Source organism: Rhincodon typus, chromosome 1, assembly GCF_021869965.1.
Source record: "Rhincodon typus isolate 14 chromosome 1, sRhiTyp1.1, whole genome shotgun sequence".
In the NCBI taxonomy this organism is placed as follows: Eukaryota; Metazoa; Chordata; class Chondrichthyes; order Orectolobiformes; family Rhincodontidae; genus Rhincodon; species Rhincodon typus.
In genome coordinates, this window is record NC_063332.1 from 135401708 (window position 1) to 135407707 (window position 6000).

Genomic DNA, 6000 nt, shown 5'->3' on the forward strand with positions numbered 1-6000 from the left:
ACTTATTATCATCTCACAGGTGGAAACGATTATATCCTTCTGGTCATTTCCTGTTTTCTGTCATTTTTTTTCCTGAAGTCTATTTGCACCACCTCTGAGGTATCTCTGCTGATGTTATGACAGACAATCAGGAGAATCCCTGTGGAAATTCAAGCCCTATAAATATTGAACAGTGAACAATTTACAACCTCTAGGGATAGGGTAGGGGTGTGGGTCTGGGTGGAATGCTCTTTGGAGGGTCGGTGTGGACTCAATGGCCTGAATGGTCTGGTTCAACACTGTACAGATTCTATGATTCTGTGTAAGTAAGCTTTGGGGGAGACACAAAATGATACAGTGTTTGTTATTACATGTTGCTGCTGGGAATCATTAGGGTGGTGCAGCATGTAAAATAGGTAGGCTGTCCAACCCACTGCAAACTTCATACCCACTTCCAAGCTTAGTCCCAAAGTACGGAGGGTGGATAAGAACTAAAAGCAGCAGCCTGCCTAGTATATGTAAATAAATAATTAAGTTTTAATTGATCTTGTTCAAAGTTGGAACTGGTCGGCAGGTGGGAGCAGGCAGCTGGTTTTGTGTTGCAAATTTTTAACAAAGTAATCTCTTCAGAAGATGACCACTGTGCATGACTTCTCCCCTGCTTGAAATTTAAAAATCAAGCCTCAACACTCCTTGCATAGTTCCTTGAGGTGGCCAACTCCTCCCTATCCCTAGCACTTGGGGCAAATGGGATCACAGGTTATGGGGAGAAAGCAGGATTCGGCTATTGAGTTGGACAATTTACCATGATCGCGACGAATGGCAGAACAGGCTCGAAGAGCCAAATGGCCTCCTCCTACTCCTATCTTCTATGTTTCTATGTTTCTACCCAATGCCTGTTACATACCTGGGTTCAAGGATCCACTTGGGCCTTTATCCTTTATCGCAGTCTCTAGTATGGAGTTCTGGTGCCACTGGAACTGGAGCTGCTAGCCATTCTAATTAGCTGGCAGCTAATTAAAATGGCTGGCAACTCGAGAGAATGGGGCTCCCTACCACTGATGGGTAGAAGTCTCACTATCCATCAATTAAGCCCACCCTGCAGCACATTATGACTGTGGGCAGGCTGCTTCAAAGTCTGTCAATAAACTGTAGCGACTTTCCTCCAGGATGAGCCATGCATTGACGTTCATCAGCAAATGGAATATTTTTTATGTGTGCTGATAGATAAAACCATGTAGGATGTTCAATGCCAGCTCAGAAAATTAAATGTACTTAATAATCCTCTCTGCATATGAAAATAATTATACCTTTCTGGTATCCTTATCCTTCTATAACTTGGGAAAATATGAGGTTATCCGCTGTGAGAGGAAGAATAAAAAGCCAAAATATAATTTAAATAGTGAGACAGAATACAGAATAGTGAGGCAGAGTGGTTTGGGTGACCTTTGACATGAATCATCAAAATCTAGCATGCAGTTACAGCAATTAATAAAGCCAACAATTGGAATGTTGGTTTATATTGCAAAGGGGGTGGAGAATTAAAAAAGGAAAGTCTTGTGGTAAATGTACAGAAGGTTGGTTAGACCACAACATTGCTCAATCCAGATTAAGAATAATCAACTGGTGGAGAGCTAAATTCAATGGCACAAGAAACAGAGCTAGGCTGGGCTGGGCTGGGCTATGGTGGGCTGTGCTGGTAAAATAGTAGTTGAATACCAGGATACCTTTGAATGGTTTAGACACAGTCAAGGTATAATTCTTTAAAACAGAAATGTAGAACAATTCCAAAACTCCCTGGATACTAAAGGAGATATTAATCAGGTTAAAGAAGAAAAAATATGCTTATGACAGATGTTAAGTAATAAAATATATAACTGAGAAGCAAGCTAAATACAGATGTCTCAGAAGTGAGTTGAGAAAACAAATGTGAGAAGCAAAGATGGATTATGAGAAAAAACTGGCAGCTAACATAAAAGAAAATCCCAAAATGTTTATCAATTGTAAATGGTAGTAAAAGGAGGAGGAGGTCTGATTAGAGACCAAAAAGAGGACTGACACATAAAGGCAAGAGTCATGCATGAATGAATACTTTGAATTAGTCTTTACCAATGAGGCAGATGCTGCCCAAGTCATGGTGGCAGAGAAGGAAAGTCAGTCACTAGAAAGGTTTAAAATTGATAAGGAGGAAGTTTTGGCTAAGCATTTGGTATGTACAGTTGATAAGACAGTCATGCATCAAGGATTTGAAGGAAATGCGAATGGAAATTGCAGAGGTACTAAAAATTAATTTTTAACTTTCTCTGGATTTGGAGTGCTGGAGGATTTCTGGGAAATGAGATTAGGATAGGTAGGCACTTGATGAGCTGTGCAGACCCAACGGCCTGAAGGACCTCTTTCTGTGCTGTAATACTCTATGACTTTATTATTGAAGAATTGCAAATATTATGGCCTTCTTCAAAAAAGCTTATAAAGTTTGTCCCAGCAATTACAGACCCGTCAGTTTAATTTAGTTGCTGGGGTAATGTCAAGAAATAATAATCATATGGAAAAATGTCAGTTGGTTCAAAAGAGTCAGTATGGATTTGTTAGGGAAAATGTGTCTTAATAACTTGCTAGAGTTTTTTGAGGAGGCACAAGAAAGGGTTGGTGAGGGCAGGGCTATTGATGTCAAGTTCCAAAAGGCATTTGATATGGTGCCACGCAACAGAATTAGGTTATAGCTCATAGAATAAAAATGACAGTAGCAACACGGATACAAAATTAACTGAGGGATAGAAAACAGAGAGTAATGGTTAATAGGTATTTGTTGGGCTGGAAGAAAGTTGGTAGCGGAGTTTTCCAGGACCTGGTATTGCAACCATTGCTTGTCCTGATATATATAAATGATCTAAATCTTGGATAGGAGGGGACAATTTAAAAATTTGTGGATGACACAAAACATGGAAGAACTATTAACTATGAGGAGGGCAGTGTAGAACTTCAAAAGGTCACATTGTTGGAATGGTTAGATGAAGTTCACTGTGCAGAAATGGGAGGTGATTCACCATCGTACGAAGAACATGGACAGACTGTATAAAATAATGCTCAAAAAGCCAACCAAGGCAATGAAAGGCAGGGATGCTGCAAGAATCCAGGTAGTCTCAAAGTCAGTGAGCTCTATGACAGCGAGTAAAGAGCTTGGAGATGTCTCCTGGTCTGGTCTATGAGCTGTCCTTGAGCACACTGTGTCCTTACAACAATATTTCAATAATAAATGCCGGAGTATTGAAGTGCAGAAGTGTGCTACAAGTGCTTACAAATGTGCCATGAGGGCTTTTAGAGTATGGTACATGTTGGATGTGAGTTGCATATGACTGATGCCCTTGGAGCATGCTTGAGATTTTGGTACCTGATGTCTAATGTAAACATAATGGAATATATGGTAAGTTAAATCCACAAAGAATACATTTTGTTTGAACTTTCCCTACAGCTAGTTTGTTTGGCAAATTTGGTAAGATCACAACCTGTGGTGGGTTGGACTATTAGCAAGTCATTATTGATCATTTTCACCTCGAAACCTGCCACTGCCCAGCGAGTATCTTTTTAAGCTGCTAAAGAAAAGTATAAAAGATGCGCAAGATTATCTCGACATCAAGATGAGCTTTGCCAAAATTTCCAATCTTGCCGCATGTTTCACCATAACCCACAAGAAAAGGAGAAAAATCTTCCCTCAGAATGACATTACTCTTTAGAATTCTCTACTCCAGACAGGAGTGGTGACGGCCTCATTTAAAATATTCATAGATGAATTAGATAAACTTTTGATCCACAAAAATTGTCGATGATGGAGGTAGTGAAGTGTAGCTGAGGCCATGATAAAGGTGGAGCAGGTTTAATTGGCCAATGGTCTACTCCTGAACCTATATATTATTTTTCTATGATAATCTGGAAATAGAGTGATACTTATTAAAGAAAGGTTAGAAGGGTTACAAAGGGGATTGGAAGAGATCTATGTTGGTTAGCCTACAGAATGCATTTAAAAACCTGAGCATTTGGCGTATGCTCTGCTTTCTAATATGGTGGGATATGTAATAAAGGCATAGATTAGATTTTGGACATTGTGCCTGGAAATTGGAGCTTTTTGCCCTCGTTCACTACCCAGGAAAAGTGCAATGAGGATAAACTTCACACACTGCATGAATGTTGTCAACACTGGTCTGCAATGATGTTCATCCACTCATTCTAAAAGCTAGCTCACAAGTACATGAGATTGAAATAAAATCACTACCAGCTGAGTGATAACCATTGATAAATCTATCCTTCTAATCTGGTTTAATTCAGTTAAATATGATTATTTTTAGCTATTAAAGCTGTATGTGTGTGTGTGTGTGTGTGTGTGTGTGTGTTTGCGTGTGTATGTGTTTGATCCCCATTATCAATTATGACATGCTGTTCTAATGATGGAAGGCGTTATAGCAGACATTTCTTTTTCAACATCTTGTCCAGGAACTTAGTAGAGTAGGGTCACATCATAAATTAAGGCAGAAGTTTCTTAGAGATTTACCATCTATTCTTTTTTAAAGGACAAAAATATTCTAATAGAAACTGCTGCTGCTTATGTCTGAACCGCTGCCTTCTCAACTCTACACACCGGAGCACGGGCAAGGAATGATTGTTCTCGCAAACCCTGCATTTAAATAAAATTGATCATATCAAGAATAATATCTTAAGTTAATCCAGGACCATAGGCTAGACTGTCATTGATTTTTTATACTCTGAAGCCATTTAAAAATTTTAGTATTCCTGCGCTCATTCCTAGCATGTGAATTTTAAAGAATGGGCGGCAGTGGATAGAATGTAAAGTGTAAAGGCTAGAGAGCCTGCAATCAGTCCGTCATGTTTGTGCTAACTCTTTGGAGGAGCAATTCACCTAATGCCACTTACCCGCCTTCTTCCCCTAGCCCCATGCAGTGTTTTAGTACAGGTTTATCATAACCTCTTTGCTTTTGCATTCTACGACCCTATCGATAAAGTTTTATTAACCATTCTCTCCAATTGCCCTGCCACTTTATGGTTTATAAACATGTACACCTTCCTTCTGCTCTCTCTCTCTTAAGAATTATACCCATTATTTTAAATTGTCTGTTTGCTTTTTTCCTATCAAAATGATTCACTTCATACTTTTCGGCATAAATTCCATTTACCACTTATCTGCTTGTTCTATCAGCTAGTCTGTATCCTTGTGCAGTTTAACACTGTCAGATCGCAATATTCCCTAATTTTGTACCATCTGCTAATTTTGAACTTGAGTCCTGTACACCAATGTCCAGATCATTGAAATATATTGGGAACAGCAAGAGTCCTACCATCAATATCTTGGGAATTCCAGGTAACCCTTTCTTCTGTCCAAATATAATTAACCACTATCTCTGTTTTCTGAGCTATTTCCTATCCATGCTTCTATTATCCCTTTTATTGTGTGATCTCTAAATTCACTCACAAGTTTGTTAGGTGGCATTTTGTTAAACAGCTTTTGGAAGTTCATGTACACTATATAAATACTACTAACCTCATCAACTCCCTCATCAAAAAACTTAAAGTTAGTTAAACACAGTTTTACCATAACAAATCCATGCTGACTTTCTTTAATTAACCTGCATTTGCTTCAGTAATTCTTAATTATCTCCTGAATTATCATTTCTAGAAATTTCCCCATCACCGAGGTTAAACTAACAGCCAGCTATTTCTTATAACAAGGTGTAGAGCTGGTTGAACACAGCAGGCCAAGCAACATCAGAGGAGCAGGAAGGCTGACATTTCGGGCCTAGACCCTTCTTCAGAAATGGGAGGGTAACTTCTTCAGGGTAGGCATCCTTAGAAGAGGCTTCGCAGTGGGGTTAAAGTTGTTTCAGAGATAGTAGGAACTGCAGATGCTGGAGAATCTGAGATAACAAGGTGTAGAGCTGGATGAATACAGCAGGCCAAGCAGCATCAGAGGAGCAGGAAGGCTGACGTTTCGCGCCTAGACCCTTCTTCAGA

General features: G+C 39.3%; 1 protein-coding gene across 1 annotated transcript in view; it reads left to right on the plus strand.

Moving 5' to 3' along the window:
• Positions 1-6000, plus strand: part of LOC109911257 — a 115802-nt gene that overhangs the window by 60573 nt on the left and 49229 nt on the right. The gene's annotated exons all lie outside the window — the stretch shown is intronic.